Source organism: Entelurus aequoreus, linkage group LG21 (assembly GCF_033978785.1).
Source record: "Entelurus aequoreus isolate RoL-2023_Sb linkage group LG21, RoL_Eaeq_v1.1, whole genome shotgun sequence".
In the NCBI taxonomy this organism is placed as follows: domain Eukaryota; kingdom Metazoa; phylum Chordata; class Actinopteri; order Syngnathiformes; family Syngnathidae; genus Entelurus; species Entelurus aequoreus.
Window position 1 is genome coordinate 29,275,839 of NC_084751.1, and position 19,012 is coordinate 29,294,850.

The 19,012-nt window shown below is 43.5% G+C and overlaps 1 protein-coding gene across 1 annotated transcript in view; it reads left to right on the forward strand.

The window, feature by feature from the left end:
• The window catches only part of dcc (DCC netrin 1 receptor), a 563,221-nt gene that overhangs the window by 290,261 nt on the left and 253,948 nt on the right, over positions 1–19,012 (forward strand). The gene's annotated exons all lie outside the window — the stretch shown is intronic.

A 19,012-nucleotide genomic window follows, 5' to 3' on the forward strand; every position in this document is an offset into this window, starting at 1 on the left:
CCGGGGGAGGAGCTTGCGGGAGTGACGCGTTCTGACGGCGAGGCGAAGCCCTTCTGGACGGCTTCCGCCTTTGCCGGCGCGTCTGGTACCGCTGTGTAGCGGCGATGTCCTCGCACCAGAGGGAGTCGATGGGGATAAGGGAGCCTCCAGGTCCCCACATAAGGTTCGACCTCTCCTCCGTCGAATAGCGAAGAGTCTCCACTTCCATCGCTCGGAACATCATGCGCGTACCTTCATCCATCTGCTTGTGGTCCGTTTGCGGAAGAACGGATGCTGCTTTCGTTCTGTCACGTGAGGGGGTGCGCTTGCTGCGCGGTTGTTCTTCCAATGCAACACGGACACTCCGGACAAAAACGTCAAGGTAAGAGATGATTTATTTATATAAATCATAGGCAAACAGAAAACAATCAAAAGAAAAGCGTGCCGAACGCACGAGAAGCTAAGGCTAACACTTAGCACAGAAGTAGGACATGGAATAATCAAAAACTTACGTGGCATGAACGCGTGACAAACACAATGCAGGCAGCACGAGTGATGAACAAAGGTAGACTTAAATAACAGTGACATGATTGGAACAAACAGGTGCGTGACTCAAAACGTAAAACAGGTGCGTGACATGACAGGTGGAAACTAATAGGTGACCATGGAAACCAAACCAAACAAGGAAGTGAACCCAGGAACTAAGAAAGTGTCCAAAAAAACAAACAGCACATGGCCAAAACAAAAACATGATAAACAGACATGACAAGTTTAAGAGAAAGTTCGAACAACAAGTGTTCACAAAGTATTTAATATTTGTTTACTTACTATGGTATAGTATTTTTTTATTCACTGTTCTGTTACAGAGAACAAGGACATGGGATACAATTGCTATGGTATGAAAAGGGGTAGGAACAAATAAGCTCAGCTTCATCCTACTCCTTTTCGGACATGCTGTAATGAAACAACTGGAAATATGTAATGCATCACATTGTATTGAAATAAACTAAACTGAATCCCAACGATATACAGTACATCCCCAGTGATGAGTCATGCATGGTCTTTTAAGCCGTGTGGTGTCGCCATTCACCTTTATGGATGGTTCGCTACTCTGTGGGAGATGTTCATCCATGTATTTACCTTCTGTGTCGTTTCCATGGAGACCACCCATCCAAGTGTGAGCTGTAAAAGTGGCTAATTAGTTAATGAAGTGCACACTGGCACTAGAGAGGAAGGGAGGTGGGGTAGTAGAGGGAAAGACAGAATATGGAGGAATTTGGCAAATGTACAACATTTTCTCTCCTCTTGACTGCTCCCTCCTCCCCTCCCTAATCACTTCTGCTGTAACAAATTAGCAGGGTGAGGAGAACATTGGGAGCAGGTGCATGTTAAGTGAATTCCTCTATGGCCACTGTCACAGTGACATTAAGCGGATTTTGAAACTGCTCATTGCCCTGATGAGGATCACCATCCATCTGCATTTTTAAGACTGCATGCACAAAAATGTGAATGAGTGTACAGCGATGTGTACATGAGTAAGTGGCTGATCCTATCTCCATCAGACTTCTTTGGTCAAAACATGTTTTGAGGATTCAATGGACTGTGACATATGATGATACAGGTGGATGGTCCACCTGCTGGGGATTTCTAGCAGTTGCACCACCAACGGTGCCTTTGTGCAAACATGTTCCCCTGAACACAACAGCTAGGGACCACCAGTCATGGAGGTTAAGCTCATTTAACCCCAATACATCTCCTAGTGACGGAAAGATAATTGGCCCCCGACACATCTGCTTTCTCCTTATCCATAGCCATAAGCACACCGTCTCTGCCTTTTCAGCCAGTTATTTGATGGCTTTCGTACACCTTACATCTGCCGCAAAGATTCTGTGCATCTGATTCTTTGAAGTAGGTGGACAGTTGGGAAACCGACAAAGCTCCTACATCCCACTTTGACGGGTCACAAGTTCTCCTGGCAGTTGTCAATGCACAAATCTGCATACTTAGAGTGCTTCAGCCTGTTTCTTACACATCAGGATTGACAGACACAAAGAGCCTGGTTTACTAAAGGTTTGCATGTACTAAAACAGGTGCAAACTTGATAGCACACACAAAGCTGATCTACTAAACCTGTACAAAGTGGATTTTATAATTTCATTGCTGCTGGATGACTTATGGGACTGATTAAAATGAATTAATTGATGCATTTAGGTGTATGCTGCCGTTTTTTTTTATTGTAAATATATTACTATTGTCATGTCTGTTCATGTTTTTGTTTTGGCCATGTGTTTGTTTTTTGGACTCTTTTTAGTTCCTGGTTGCACTTCCTTGTTTGGTTTGGTTTCCATGGTCACCCATTAGTTTTCACCTGTCATGTCACGCACCTGTTTCACGTTTTGAGTCACGCACCTGTTGTTAATCATGTCTGTTATTTAAGTCTTTCTTTCTGTTCACTCGTTCTGCGTTCATTGTCTTTATGTCACACCGGTTCATGCCTTTGACCAAGTAAGTTTCTAAGTCCATGCCATAGCTTCTGCTTATTAGCAGCTTCATTTGTGTTTTAGGCACGCTTGCCTTTTTTGCTTTATTGTTTGCGTTTGTGATAGTTTTGAGTGATTTATGTTTAATAAATCCAAGCTCACCTTCACACTGTCGTCCGGAGCCGTCTTTGCATGGGAAGAACAACCCCGCAGCCAGCTGCGAACCCCCCCACGTGACAGGATGAACGCAGCAGACGTTCTTCCGCAGACGAGCCACGAAGAGGTGATGGAGACGCGCTGGCGAAGATGGAGGCCAGCCAGAAAGGCTTCTTTTCGCCAGCATGGCGCGTCGTTCCCCCAGGATCCTCCGCCGGACAACAACATTCCCCAACCAGCCCAGTCTTCCTCGCCGCCGCAGGAGACCCGTGCTGATGACGTCATCCCGCACACTGGTGATGACGTCAGACACCAAGACTTTTTTTTAGATTCTATTTACGCCCTCTGTCAGCCGCCCACTAAAGACTTTGTTTCTAAAAATAATCCTTTTGAGAATTTTTTTTCTAAATTTAGATTTTTTCACACCCAGTCTAAAGTGGGGGTGGTGAATAGAATTTCTGGACAATTTAATGGGGAGGATTCTGCCCCCCTCCTGACCTCCCTCCACCCACCCCAAAAGACGGTTCCGGAGCGCGTCTGGGATCTGCTCCTTGAGGGGGGGGCTAGGGCTGGGAACTGTTCAGGTGGGGCAGTTCTTCGGTCTGCCAAGCCACAGCCTCCAGCACGGCCGCCACCACCAGTCTTTCGGCCTGCTAAGCTGCAACCTCCGGTTCGGCCACCACCACCGGTCTTTCCACGCTGCCAAGCTCCAGTTGCTGCACCACGCCAAGCTCCAGTTGCTGCACCACGCTGCCAAGCTCCAGTTGCTGCACCACGCTGCCAAGCTCCAGTTGCTGCACCACGCCAAGCACCACGCCAAGCTCCGGTACCAGCTCCACGACGCCAAGTGCCACCCGTCGCAGCACCAAGGCTGGCACCCGTCGCAGCACCACGGCTGGCACCCGTCGCAGCACCAGCTCCACCACGCCAAAATCCACCACGGCAAGCTCCGGTACCAGCTCCACGACGGCAAGCTCCGGTACCAGCTCCACGCCAAGACCAAGACCCACGCCAAGACCAAAACCAAGACCAAGACCCACACCAAGACCAAGACCAAGACCCTGACCCACGCCAAGACCAAGACGCTGACCCATGCCAAGACCAAGACCCTGACCCACACTGCCAAGACCAAGACCCACGCTGCCAAGACCAAGACCCACGCTGCCAAGACCAAGACCCACGCTGCCAGGACGCGCCACGCCAAGCTTTTCCGCCCGACGCGCCACGCCAAGCTTCGCCGCCCGACGTTGCACGCCAAGCTTCGCCGCCTGCTTCATCTGCTGCTTCCACGCCTGCCACGACGACGAAGCGCCTGCCTTCTCGACTGCCACGGATGTGGCCGCTGCCTGGTCGTCCGCCACGCCGGGTGCGCCCACCTTCTCGTCGGCCACGGGTGTGGCCCTTCCCGGGTCGTCCACCTCGCCTGTGGCGGCGGCGTTCCACTCGCCGCCGCCACATGACTATGCCTCGGTGGATTCGGGGCCACTTGGCCTGGCGACCCACCGCCATGTCCCCCTCCCGCCCTCCCATGACTCTTGATCCTGTTTTTTGTATTGTTTTTTGGCCATCTGGGATCTGTCCGTAAGGGGGGGGTTCTGTCATGTCTGTTCATGTTTTTGTTTTGGCCATGTGTTTGTTTTTTGGACTCTTTTTAGTTCCTGGTTGCACTTCCTTGTTTGGTTTGGTTTCCATGGTCACCCATTAGTTTTCACCTGTCATGTCACGCACCTGTTTCACGTTTTGAGTCACGCACCTGTTGTTAATCATGTCTGTTATTTAAGTCTTTCTTTCTGTTCACTCGTTCTGCGTTCATTGTCTTTATGTCACACCGGTTCATGCCTTTGACCAAGTAAGTTTCTAAGTCCATGCCATAGCTTCTGCTTATTAGCAGCTTCATTTGTGTTTTAGGCACGCTTGCCTTTTTTGCTTTATTGTTTGCGTTTGTGATAGTTTTGAGTGATTTATGTTTAATAAATCCAAGCTCACCTTCACACTGTCGTCCGGAGCCGTCTTTGCATGGGAAGAACAACCCCGCAGCCAGCTGCGAACCCCCCCACGTGACAACTATAATACATCTCCGACTTGAAAAGACATCTTTCATTGTGCTTTTTTTTTTTTTGCATTTGAGTCATTCCAGACTATCAAATGCACTGGTGATGCGATCCACAGCCTCACGCACAGTATTAAGTGTCAGTGTGCATATGTTTCTCAGAATCAGAACCTCTTTATTGTCATTGCACAAGTACATTGGTATTTCATTTTCAGCTCAATCCCGTTCAAGAGCAGACATACATACATTGTACAGGGAGTCAGAACAGGTACGCCAATGGGTCGTTGCTAGTCCATCGCCCTTAAGGGGTTTGAGCAGTGGCAAAGGCATGGGGCGGGGGTGGTCGCGCTGCAGGCATTACAAACATAGTTCAACTCCTAGGTGTTGTTGAAGGATGGAGGAATTTCAGAGCGGCTATCACTGTGATGTTCTCCAGGGATGTTTCCAAAACAACCTTTGTCAACGGTGCCATCGTCTTTCAAATTTGTTGATACACCAAAGCAATGCTAAGCCCAATCAGCAGATGCCCTGCGATCACAGTTCCAAACAGTTAGATATCTTGCACGTCCTTGCCGTGTCAACCTTCTGTTGTCTAGGTTGCCATTCATTAAAGGTGTGCTGTATGTTCAACACGGGTAGATGATAAACATTTTTTTGTTTTCGTGAACATAGCCCATTGTAGAAAAATAAATCAAAAAGTCAGAAGGTATGGATAAAAACTTGAAATATTGATACTTCAATCTGGAATATGCTACAGCACCATTGCTATTTTTATTATTATTATTATTATTACCCTTTATATTTTTGTGCTATCATTTATTTAAATTATTATAGTGAATTGTGTCTGCAGTGCTCTGTGGTAGATGCTAACATTAGCTTAGTTCAAACTAAGTTACCAAACTTTAACACAGTCTACATAACATTCATTTTACAATATACATGGGCAAAATGTGTATGGCCCATTAAGCTTTTCAATTCGGCACATTTACAAATTATTTTTACCCACAACATTGAAACTGTAACCGGCAATCTGTGTAGTGTCGTTTTTATGGGTTATTACGATAATCATATCATCTACATCACAGCAGCTCCAGGCAGACGAGGCACAAAGCAGAGTGGGTGAGGTTTGTTTACAGAACAGAGCGCGAGACATGGGTGTCAGGGACAGATGCGGGAACAAATTTGTACAACAAAGCTTTGAAGAAAAGCGATATTATATCAGATTGTAGGTGATTTTTTTACCCTTTGCATACATGGAAAAAATCTACTGTATGTGTGCTTAAGTCCTTTTTTTTAAGAACTCTAATATAAAAACTTACACACACCCACACGTATATAAAAGCTTGCATATTGTAATAGCGGCAGCGGTATGCTCCTCTCTGAGCTGCCACCTTACCGTGGTAGAGGAGTTTGCGTGTCCCAATGATCCTAGGAGCTAAGTTGTCCGGGGGCTTCCATGCCCCTTGGTAGGGTCTCCCAAGACAAACAGGTCCTAGGGGAGGGATCAGACAAACAGCAGCTCGAAGACTTCTATGGGAATGCAAGAACCAAGACTCCAATTTCCATCGCCCGGACGCGGGTCACCGGGGCCCCCCTCTGGAGCCAGGCCCGGAGTTGGGGCACAATGGCGAGCGCCTGGTGACCGGGCATGTCCCCATGGGGCCCGCCGAAGAGGCAATGTGGGTCCCCCCTCAAATGGGCTCACCATTCATGGGAGGGGCCATTGAGGTTGGGTGCGTTGTGAGCTGGGCGGCAGCCGAAGGCAGGGCACTTGGTGGTCCGATCCTCGGCTACATAAGCTACCCCTTGGGACGTAGAATGTCACCTCGCTGGGGGGGAAGGAGCCTGAGCTAGTGCGCGAGGTGGAGAAGTTCCGTCTGGATATAGTCGGACTCACTTCGACGCACAGCAAGGGCTCTGGAACCAGTTCTCTCGAGAGGGGCTGGACTCTCTTCCACACTGGCGTTGCACGCAGTGAGAGGCGACGGGCTGGGGTAGCAATTCTTGTTGCTCCCCGGCTCAAAGCCTGCACGTTGGAGTTCAACCCAGTGGACGAGAGGGTAGCTGCCCTCTGCCTTCGGGTGTAGGGACGGGTCCTGAATGTTGTTTGTGCTTACACACCAACAGGCTACCGCTTTCAAGAAGTCCAAACCCAGGATGCACGGGCCTTGTACAGTTGCAATCCAAACTGGGTGCTGGAGCCACATGCCCTCCTCCGTCAATGGATTCTTGGGTCCAAATCCCCCCGTTTATGCGGGCTCTGACTCGTTTCCTGACGACCGGGGCAAACGAGGGCATTCTCTGACTAAGTGGCCTGGTTGACCAGTAGACCCTCGCCCTGGTGCTGACTAAGTGGCCTGATTGGCCAACAGACCCTCGCCTTGGTGCAGGGCTGTTGTGGCGACTTCAGCGACACTGCCTGAATTAGTCTATAAGTTCAGCCACCCAAGGGGCTTTATAGTCTACTTGTGGACTCACTAATGCTGACCTCATCATAGGAGGGGTGATGCTCCTCTCCATGGTGCTTAAGAACTCCACTAACTCCCTCTCGGCAGCCAATTCCAAGGCCCTCTGCAGGGTGTGAGGGTGCAGAAGCTGGATTTGGACTCTCAACTATAGGGGGTGAAAAGCCCTGATGAACTGGTCTCGGGCAAGCTCCCCCTTCACATCTGGTGACATGTGAGAGTATGCACGCCTTGACAAGCTCTCAATGTAATTTGCCAGGGTCCTCAGCGGTTCCCCCACTGTGTGGCATCTGTAACTCAGTTAATTTCAATGTGCTAGGGCTGCAGACATTGCCCAAAACGTCTATTAAATGCTACCACCAAAAGCTGTATATAATGCCTTCTCTCTGGGCTAGTGAGTAAAAGGCAAGGCAAGGCATCATCTTAGAGACATAATGCCCTTTGTCATCATCGGACCACTGAAGTGCATTAGCAATCAGCTCAAACTGAGCGTGGAAAGCTTCCGGGTCAGCCATGCCCATGTATTTGGGTGTCTTCAAACACGTGGTCGCCACAACGTGCGCAACTCTGCCTCCCCTGTTACTCTCCATAGTTGCACACGCTGCTTGATGACCAGTCAGCTGTAATCCCGCCTCTTCAGCTGATGAGAGGGCCGCATCACTCAGCAGCTTCCATAACTCACGCACAGCTCACTTGTTCTCCCAACGTGCTGTCTCCGCCCAGCCGGTTGCGCCAACATCACTGTCTCTCTCCACTTCCTCCTCCACACGTGGCACGCTTCGCCAGCTCATGATGCACGTTGCAGACGGTACAATCAAAACACGGCAACAGACTCACATTCAAAGTCACTTCTGACACCAGTCAGCCTTTTTATTTCTGTTTACAAATACTACTAACTAACAGACAGAAGCGCGTCACACACACAAGCTCAAACACTTCCTAATTTTCTCCCTCGATCCCACACAAGGTTTTAATACTGCAGGCAAGCCTGCCACTGCCCTCTGCAGACCACATCGGGTAATTATAGTTCAATACACAATATTGCCATCGCTGCAATATGAATAAATAAATAAATATATATATATATATATATATATATATATATATATATATATATATATATATATATATATATATATATATATATATATATATATATATTGTCAGGTCAGGTCGGTTGGATCTGCTACTGGTAACCTGTAATCCAGTACAACCTGTTTCAGGGTCGGGCTGCCGGCGACTCAACTGGCACTCCCATCAGTCCCCAACTGGGGCTGTTTAGGTGGGTGGCTAGACACCCTGGTGGAAGCAAAAACAAGATTCGCCAAAGGCCAAAGGGCACTCGCCCATCGGCCATCTAGCAGGGTAGGAAGAGCTCAACATCCTTGGCCGGACGTCTTCCTAGGAGAAGGACAACTCTGACTACAAACCTGGGTATGTAATACCCGTAGACTTGGTGTTTACACTGCACCGTTGGGCGGATGAGCTGAACAAACCAGCAAACGGCCAGGGCGGAGGAGGTCTATACATATATATAGACTCAACGACCATGTGTAAAGGAGTAAACCTTCCAAAATCAGGAGTGGAGCCCCGAAGGCGGATTGGTGCCTTGCAAACACTGTTTCGGCAGCTCCTGCAGCCAACCTGATGCCAAACGTCATGCTCAGCATTCCTTTGGATTTTATCAGCAAGGCCGAGAGGGGGATCCTGACGACTGGGCAACCCAGGATCTCCGTATGTAATGCCCAGGCTTACGCTCTGGAGAGGACACTCCAGCTTCACTTTTAACCAAGTGTGGAAACAACACGGATTCTGACAGTTACGGGTTATAAGCCCCCATCCAATTGGTGTAGGAAAGGGGCGCCACGGGTCAGTTTCGACGGTGGAAGGGATCATCGTGTATCATCGGTCGACTACCGTCCGCCTTAAGCCAGGCAGCCCCTGGTCAAAAAGGTGTCGTCCCGCCAACGTTTGCCTGCTTCAGTGGGTGCCTGGAGCTTAGTGTACTGCAAAGGCATGAAAAGCAGACAGTTAATTTTATGTACCAGACAAACAAAACAAGGAAAGAAAGAAGACTCCAGCTCTTCGATTAGCAAGCTGGAATGTGCGAACAATGTGTACAGGAATCTCTGATGACCTTCGTGAAGTGGACGACGCCAGAAAGACGGCCATCATAGATAAGGAGCTTGCCAGGCTTGATGTCAGCATAGCTGCTCTTCAAGAAACTAGGCTAGCCTCCTGTGGGTCTCTCAGAGAGGCTAACTATACATTCTTTTGGAAAGGTAGAGAACCTGAGGAGCCTCGTCAGCAAGGAGTTGGTTCTGCAGTCAGAAACACACTTTTGGCATCAGTGGAACCTCCTTCAGGAGGTACCGAGCGATTGCTGTCTATCCTTCTCAGCACTGCTACAGGTCCAGTGAACATTATCAGTGTCTATGCTCCTACTCTTTCTTCAACTGAGGAGATTAAAGATAGATTCTATGAGCAACTTGATGAGCAGATCAAGGGTTTTCCTAAAGATGAGTGCTTAATCGTCCTTGGCGATTTTAATGCCAGAGTAGGCGCAGACCATGCATCATGGCCATCTTGCTTGGGACACCATGGCATCGGAAAGATGAACATAAATGGCCAGAGGCTGCTGGAGCTATGCACCTATCACAACCTCTGTATTACAAACACCTTTTTTTAAGAGCAAACCATCGCACAAAGTATCATGGAAACATCCCAGGTCTCATCGATGGCATCAGCTTGATCTGATAATCACTAGGCGGTCGTCACTAAATAACATTGTTATTACTGGAAGCTATCATAGTGCAGATTGCAATACGGACCATGCCCTTGTGAGCGCCAAAGTGTGCCTTCAGCCCCGTAAAATTCATCGCTCCAAAGCAAAGAGTCGTGCCTGCATTGACACATCAAAGATGTCAATTTCATGCAAGGTGGATGATTATGTATCAACCCTGGACCAAGCTCTTCAAAACCTGCCGGAGCAAAATGCTACAGCAAAATGGAACGCCATTAAAGAAGCAATTCACAATACAGCTATTTCTACTTTTGGGAAGAGGGAAAGAACTAGTCACGACTGGTTTAATGCCTATCTACCAATCATGGAACCAGCAATTGAGGCCAAACGCAAAGCATTTTTGGCATACAAGAGATGTCCAAATGCTCAGTCACTTGCAACACTCAAGAGTATTCGTTGTTCCACACAGCACATTGCCAGACAGTGTGCAAACAACTATTGGCAGCAGCTCTGCGAAGATATCCAGATGAGTGCTGAATCTGGTAACATCCGTGGCATGTACAATGGTATAAAGAAAGCAGTAGGACCTGTTATAAAACGGACTACTCCAATTAAATCTCGGATAGGGGAGAAGATTACCAATCGAGAAGAACAGATGGTCAGATGTGTGGAGCACTACTCAGAACTATACAGCCGTGAAACAACTGTCTCTGATGCTGCTCTAAATTATACGAAGGAGCTACCAATCATGAATGAACTCGACGAAGTGCCTACAATGGTAGAGCTTGAAAAAGCCATTGATTCACTTCCATCTGACAAAGCACCAGGTAAGGATAACATTCCACCTGAAGCTATCAAGCAAGGGAAGCCTGCCCTGCTTAAACCGCTGTACGAATTACTGTGTCTTTGCTGGGAGGAAGAAGGAGTACCTCAGGACATGCGTGATGCCACAATTGTGTCACTTTATAAGAATAAAGGGGACCGCAGTGACTGTAATAGCTATAGAGGAATTTCTCTCTTGAACATCGTTGGAAAGGTTTATGCACGCATAATCCTAAACAGGCTACAGATACTTGCAGATCGTATCTATCCTGAATCCCAATGTGGTTTCAGGGCTGGAAGATCGACGACCGATATGATATTTTCAGTCAGGCAGATTCAAGAGAAGAGTAGAGAACAGGGTCAACCTCTTTACATGATGTTCATAGATCTAACTAAGGCTTTCGATCTTGTCAGCAGGAAGGGCCTGTTCAAGCTACTACAAAAGATTGGATGTCCTCCAAAACTACTCAGCATGTTGATCTCTTTCCATTCCAACATGAAGGGAACAGTCTTGTATGATGGATCCTGTTCAGACTCTTTCTCTATCAACAGTGGTGTTAAGCAGGGCTGCGTCTTAGCACCAACTCTTTTTGGAATATTCTTCTCTATACTCCTGTCCTACGCTTTTGACACATCCATTGAGGGTGTCTATCTACACACACGGTCTGACGGCAAATTGTTCAATCTGGCAATATTACGTGGGAAAACCAAAAGGAGGTCAGTGTTAATCCGAGAGATGCTTTTTGCAGACGATGCTGCTCTTGTTACCAACACCAAAGAAGCCTTACAACGTCTAAGTGACTGTTTTGCGAATGCTTGTGAACAGTTTGGACTTATAGTTGGCCTGCAGAAAACCAATGTCAGTGTTCAAGGTGCTGCAAATCCTGCTATCAAGATGAATGGTGTCACTTTAGAAGTAGTAGATAATTTTATATACCTAGGCTCGACAATCAGCAATAAACTCTCGCTTGATGTTGAACTTGACAGGAGGCTTGGAAAGGCAAATACCATCATGGCTAAACTAGCAAAGCGAGTATGGGAAAACAACGCTCTTACTCAACATACAAAGATCCGAGTTTATCAGGCCTGCATTCTCAGCACTTTACTCTACGGAAGCGAGACCTGGACTACTTACATGAGACAAGAGCGTCGACTTAACGCTTTTCACATGCGGTGCATCAAACGTATCCTTGGTATTAGTTGGCAAGACCATATTCCACACAGTGTCATTCTTCAGCGGGCTAATATCCATAGCATGAACTCTCTTCTTAGCCAGCGCCGTCTTTGATGGCTGGGACATGTTCGGCGGATGGAGGACGGACGGCTTCCCAAGGACATTATGTATGGACAACTGGCTGCTGGTACCAGACATGTTGGTCGTCCCTCCCTCCGGTTCAAGGACGCATGCAAGAGAGATCTAAAGGCGTGTAATATTCCCTTGGACAACTGGGAGATACAGGCGGAGAACCGAAATGTCTGGCGTCAAGCGGTTAGACGGGGCATCGCAGAGGCTGATTTGAGGAGAGGCCAGCTCGCAGAGGAGAAGAGAGACAGGAAGAAACATACTGCAAATACCATCGCACAGCAGGAGCGGGATGAAGTCTCTACACATGTTTGCACTAAGTGTCACTTAAGTGTCACTTAAGTGTCACTCAAGAATTGGCTTGTACAGCCGTGCTAGGCGTTGTCAACAAACATGAATGTACCGTATCAACAGAACATCAAGTTGAAATGTGAAAATTATAATTAGATATGTGCATTGTATAATTACAACACTCATTAAAACTGAAAATATATTACTAATAATTGACTAAAATAGGATGACAAAACTATTTAAATAAAAAAAACAAAAACTATTAATAATAATTAAAGTACCATTACAAAATTAAAAAAATAAAATAAATTAAAAATAAATTAAATAAAAAATTAAACATCAAATCAAAATAAGTGTCTGACACAAGAGCGTAAATTAGCATGGTCATCTGTGACTAAGCTGCCAAAGAAAAGATATATATATATATATATATATATATATATATATATATATATATATATATATATATATATATATATATATATATATATATATATATATATATATATATATATATATAAATAAATGAATAAATAAAAAATATGTGTATATATATTTACTGTATTTATTAGGGTTGCAGTACTAATAATATGAATACTAATAAAGTACCACGGTTCCATATATATATATATATATATATATATATATATATATATATATATATATATATATATATATATATATATATATATATATATATATATTGTATTTATTAGGGTTGTACGGTATACCAGTACTAATGAGTTAAAAACGGTACTATACTCTGGCTCCCACACACACTGGGAGTCAAATGTATTGTACATACAAATTCACATATACTCACATACATACATACATACATAGGTACCTACGCTCCCACATACATACACAAATACAGTACATACTCAAAGTTCGTACATCCACACGCACATTCATTGTACAAACATACACATACTGTGCATATACATTCACTGTACAAACATACATATACACATATTGTACATATATATTCACTGTACAAACATACATATACACATACTGTACATCTACATTCACTGTACAAACACATATACACATTCTGTACATATACAAGTACATATGCATACATACACTCATGCACATACTCACGTTTCATCAAACATATATTAACGTTGTTGCTCTAGGGTAAACTGGGTATAACACATGGCACACTGACAAAGCTTAACCTATTGTTACTATAACAATCTACAAGGTTAATATAGGTTGCTTCTCTTTCTTCCCCTCCATTTTTCTGCATTCTTTCGTATCTCAAGTTATCATTACGTATATGTATTGTTGCATTTGAACAACTGTATTGTTGATACTAAAGGTAAATTATTGGTATTGTTCATTATCAATAGCGCTATTTCTATTAGTGTCTGTATTGCTCCATTTTTAGTGTAATAATGCTCATTGTCATTTCTGTATTATTTTTTTATTTTCGCTAACTGCTTATTTGCTATTACTTTTACCATCATATTTGTACATGTCATATTTGCTGATGTTGCTCTGTTGTTGTTGTTGTTATTGTTGTGTTTGCTGTTGTTGTTTTTGTCCCTCTGTCTAATCCCCCTCTTGTCCCCACAATTTCCCCCTCTGTCTTCCTTTTTTTCTCTTTCTATCCCCTCCTGCTCCGGCCCGGCTGCACCAAATGATAATATAAATACATTTAATAAAGTCAAATAGAAATAAGGCAACAAGAGAAGCACACTACACTTCTCTTTTGTAAAGTAAATCTGAACAGCCGATATGGGCATCTACATCAACTATATGATTTGCCTGAAAAGCTGGACTGGACAAAAAAAAACAAAAAACTTTACTATAATATAATATAATATATATACTTTGAAAAATACCGGTACTTTTTTTTTCTATTGACATGATGACAATGGTGGCATACAAGCAGCGGCGCATGTTAGTCAACACACGCACACAGAGCACTTGCAAGCAGAAAAAATGTGGAGAAAGAAGAGGGAGAATGGACGTATGTTGGCCTTAAAACTACCGTTAAAGTACGTGGAGCTATAAACACTGAAACGCCGCTCTGCAATGGTGCTTTAAAACATAGCTAGCAATAGCTCGCTAGATGCTAATGTCTCTCCGTAGTGTTTTAGCTACTTCTAAACCACTAATCCTAATATATATATATATATATATATATATATATATATATATATATATATATATATATATATATATATATATAAGCAGTAGAAAATGGAAGGAGTGCTGGATATACAGTGTGTATGTATATATATGTATATATATATATATATATATATATATATATATATATATATATATATATATATATATATATATATATATATATATATATATACTGTATATAGTAGAGGTTTCTGTGGTTTATCCGTTATACAGTGCTCAATACCGGGGTAGAGCAGAATATACGTTAGGTCAGGAAAACTCACAGAGGCTATTTCATCCCTAAAAACCTGTTTCGCAGGTTTCTCTGCTCTTTAGGGGATTTTATTGAAGTGTCTGTAGTTGTTGCATATATATAGGGTACATTACATGGGGGTGTGGCCATTGTTACACAGTAGTGTAACATGGCAAATTGTCGCATTTAGCTCACCATACAACAGTGAAGCTAAAAGATGTAACCTGTGCCTGAAAGAAAAAAATAAATGATATACGACCCCAGCATGTCCACTTTAAACAAACGCAACAAACTGGTCTCATCATTACCATAATCATTACAGAAGCAAGGAACTACTGTGTAACAATGGCCACACCCCCATGTAATGTCCCCTATATATTTGTAACAACCACAGACACTTCAAAAAAATCCCCTGAAGAGCAGAGAAACCTGTGAAACAGGCTTGTAGGGATGAAATAGCGTCTGTGTTTTTTCCTTACGAGTACCGTTGCAACCCTACTGTTTACTATTGCAAAATCTTATAATAGACATTTCCGCCATGTTTAATCGAGTTAATATATGCTCACAGCTGACAACTGTCATTTTGTTCTTATATATATTTTTGCTTACTAGAGGTGCAACCGTACAGGTAACCCACGCTCCGGTTTGTACCCATTATAAAGCCACGGTTTTGTTTCTTTTTTGGTACATTGTGTGGGAGTAAAGACAACTTTTTTTCCTCTAAAAGTTATTTTGCTTTTCTTCAAAAATTGCATTTCCAGTAAACAAATACAATATAAGTGGTGTACTAAATACTACATGACTTTTACTTGAAGTTAACATTTACTAAACAACACTTTCAATTGGTAAATTATTATTTGTATTTTTTAATTACTTGTATACATCAGTGCTTCTCACCAGTGCTTTGGCAAAGGACAACCGGTGACCCAGATTGTGGAGTTATTTAAAACTCAATTACTGTCGCTTATATTTATTGAAAATACATTAAAGTGCAGTTTGAATTTGAGGTACTGTAAAATAATGTGTACCAACACATAAAACAAGTTTAATGGTTATTTCAGGAACAACATTTTTCTTTATCTACAAACTCAAAAATGATTTGCACACAAAGTGTCTGTAAGCAGAGTTTTTAGTACATGTTATATCGGAGGTGTTGACTATTCGCAGGCACATAAACAAAAAGTCTGATTGAAAAATATTTAATAATAATAAAGCCTTTTTCTGATTAAATTAGTGGGTGTGTTTATTCTCCCAGTCGGGACAAGTAAAGACTCCTGTGAGTGCCTGCAAGTCCGCATTCAGGGCAGGATTACTGTTGTGCTGCAGCAGATAGTGAAACTAAAACCTGTCACTAAAGCCGCTGATCCTTCTAAATGTTGTTTCAATTCATATGCAAGTGTTAGTCATATTTATTTATTTTGTTATTCTGGGATGCACTTCCGAGCTGTGTAAGGGGAAGAGGCACAACGCTGACTGAACATTAATTACGTCGTTGTGGTCGTGCACATTCACGGATACAGACACTTTCACAAAAACACACGCAAACGTACACACACACACTAGGGTTGGACGGTATACGGTATTAGTATAGCATTGCGATACTAATGAATCATATTCGGAACTTTACCGCCTCTAAAAAGTACCGGTCCATCATCCCCCCGCTGCCTTTTGTCGTTGTCACGTCGTGACATTACTGGTTTACATGCAGAGGAGCATGTTCGGCAACGCACAATCACGGAGTACTTACAAGCAGACACAGTGTGTAGACAGAAAAGGGAAAATGGACACATTTTGTCTTAAAAACTAACGATAAAGGTGAAGCTATAACACTAGGGGCTAAAGTCCAGTCGCATTTTGCAGTGTTCTGGATACTTCTAAATCACTAATCATCGCCTCCATGGCGACAAATAAAGTTTTTTGTTTCACTCTAGTCAGTTAAGTATCATCCCTGCAGGACGAGAAATAGCTAAACATGCTTCACTACACATCGTAGCTCACCAGCGTAAACAAACGCCATTGGTGGATCTACACCTAACATCCAATGATAATGATACCAAGTACAAGAGCGTATCTAGTCGATACTACTATGATTACATCGATATATTTTATCGTCACAAAATCTGTTTCCGTTTTTTTCAAGTTCATATTATGTTTATAAACTCAGGAAGTACCGCTACCGGTATCAAAATGTTGGTATCGGGACAACACTAACACACACATTCACAGACACACACAGGATCACGGTCAATAAAGGTGAATTGTTCCGTGCAGGATGATACTGAGCATCGTTGCTTCCCTACTGTTTACTACTGTGGTAACTTCTAACAGACAGTTCCGCAATGTTTGATATAGGAAATGCTAACAGCTGATCACCGTGATCGAACTAAAATGAATCCTGATCAACAGTGACAGTGAACCGCACTCGCATGCAGCAGTGTGTAACGTTCTTTGTCATTGAATGTGTGTGCATGGGACGTTTAAAGTGCGCCTCAAGAGTATTACTCTTCTGCGTTAATTTAAATATTTTGCTCGTATACGTATTGTTTGTGTCTCTCAAATTATGTCATATTTCTGATGCCATACAGAAGGCCTCAAATGGCTTCTCTCACTGTGATGGAAAAGCGTCACTTCAGGAAGCCCTTCGTAAACTTAGAAGTTATTTTTGTGTCTGTGATCTTGTCCTTTAGTTCACTACTAAAAGCACCTGACCATAAGTGAGTGTAAACCGAGATCAGGCCTGGGCAATTATTTTGACTCGGGGGCCAAATTTAGAGAAAAAAATGTGTCTGGGGGCCGGTATATCTGATTTTTAGAAACACTAATACAAAACCTCACAATAATGTCTAATTGAAGGCTAAAAACGTTATGACAGACCACCTTAAAATACGGAATGGAATTTTTACTTTTTTTACTGAATGAGACACCCAGAATGTACATGAAAATAAAGAATCAGAATCAGAATCAGAAATACTTTATTAATCCCATGTGGGATTTACAATGTTAACCATGAACGATAAATCACTGAATATTGACAACATATGAACGTCACACCCCCTCTCGGTAGACATTATTTACAAAGAAGCAAAACACAACAAAAATGCAACAAACACAGCAAAATATGAACGCAAAGGGAAACCCCCCTCCCTCACACACACACCTACAATCTGATACATCACTAAGCTTTAGAACTTTGTTGTAAAAATCTCTTTCCGCGTCTGTCCCTGACACCCGCATTTCAGGCTGGTCGCTCTGGAAACACTCTGTGGAAACGCTCCCCACCCACACTGCTTGGTGCCTCGTCTGAGCTGCTGTGACTTAGATTACCCTAATAACTTGTATATAATGCAAAAGCGCAGATTCCAACCATTGAAATACTTTGTATAGTTAAAGACTTCCGGTAATTTGAAAACATCACTGCACATCATAATGGCAGCTACAGTTTCCATCTTAAAGATCTAAACCAGTGGTTCTTAACCTGGGTTCGATCAAACCCTAGGGGTTCGGTGAGTCGGCCTCAGGGGTTATTAGGTAAAGACACATCCGACTTATTGTGTAAATAAAAACTTCTCCCTATCGGCGTATTATGGATACCCCCAAACAATGTTCCCTCTAATTTTCCATCTGATTTGCAGGTTGTTTGATTGATGGATTGAAACTTTTACTAGCAGATTGCAAAGGAAGAGAATACATTATATGAGACAGTACAGTTTACACAGTACAGTACATATTCCGTACAATTGACCACTAAATGGTAACACCCGAATACGTTTTTCAACTTGTTTAAGTCGGGGTCCACATTAATCAATTCATGGTAAGGTGTGTAAGGTGTGTAATTTGTTGTGAGTTCATGCACTGTGTTGGTTTTGTTCTTTGAACAAGGTGATGTTCATGCACGGTTCATTTTGTGCACCAGTAAAAAAAACATTTCTTGAATTTAAAAAAAAAAAAACATTTCATTTTTCACTAAAGAAGGGTTGGGTGAATGTGCACACAAAACTGGTGGGGTTCGGTACCTCCAACAAGGTTAAGAACCACTGATCTAAACAAATTATTTGGGAATGTCCGGCGGGCCTGATTGAAAAGCTTAATGGGCCGCATGTAGCCCCCGGGCCTTATTTTGCCCAGGACTGACCTAGATGGACGGTACACTCCCTTGTTGCTCAGTTCTCTCCGCACCACATTATGCAAACATTGCACTGATCCACTTGCAGACCTTGTGATTGCTCAATTCTTCACTCACTTGTGAATAAGACCCCCAGACACCATCCTTTTCTGACTGAGAACCAACCATGGCCTCCGAATTGTTGAAACTTTAAATCATCTTT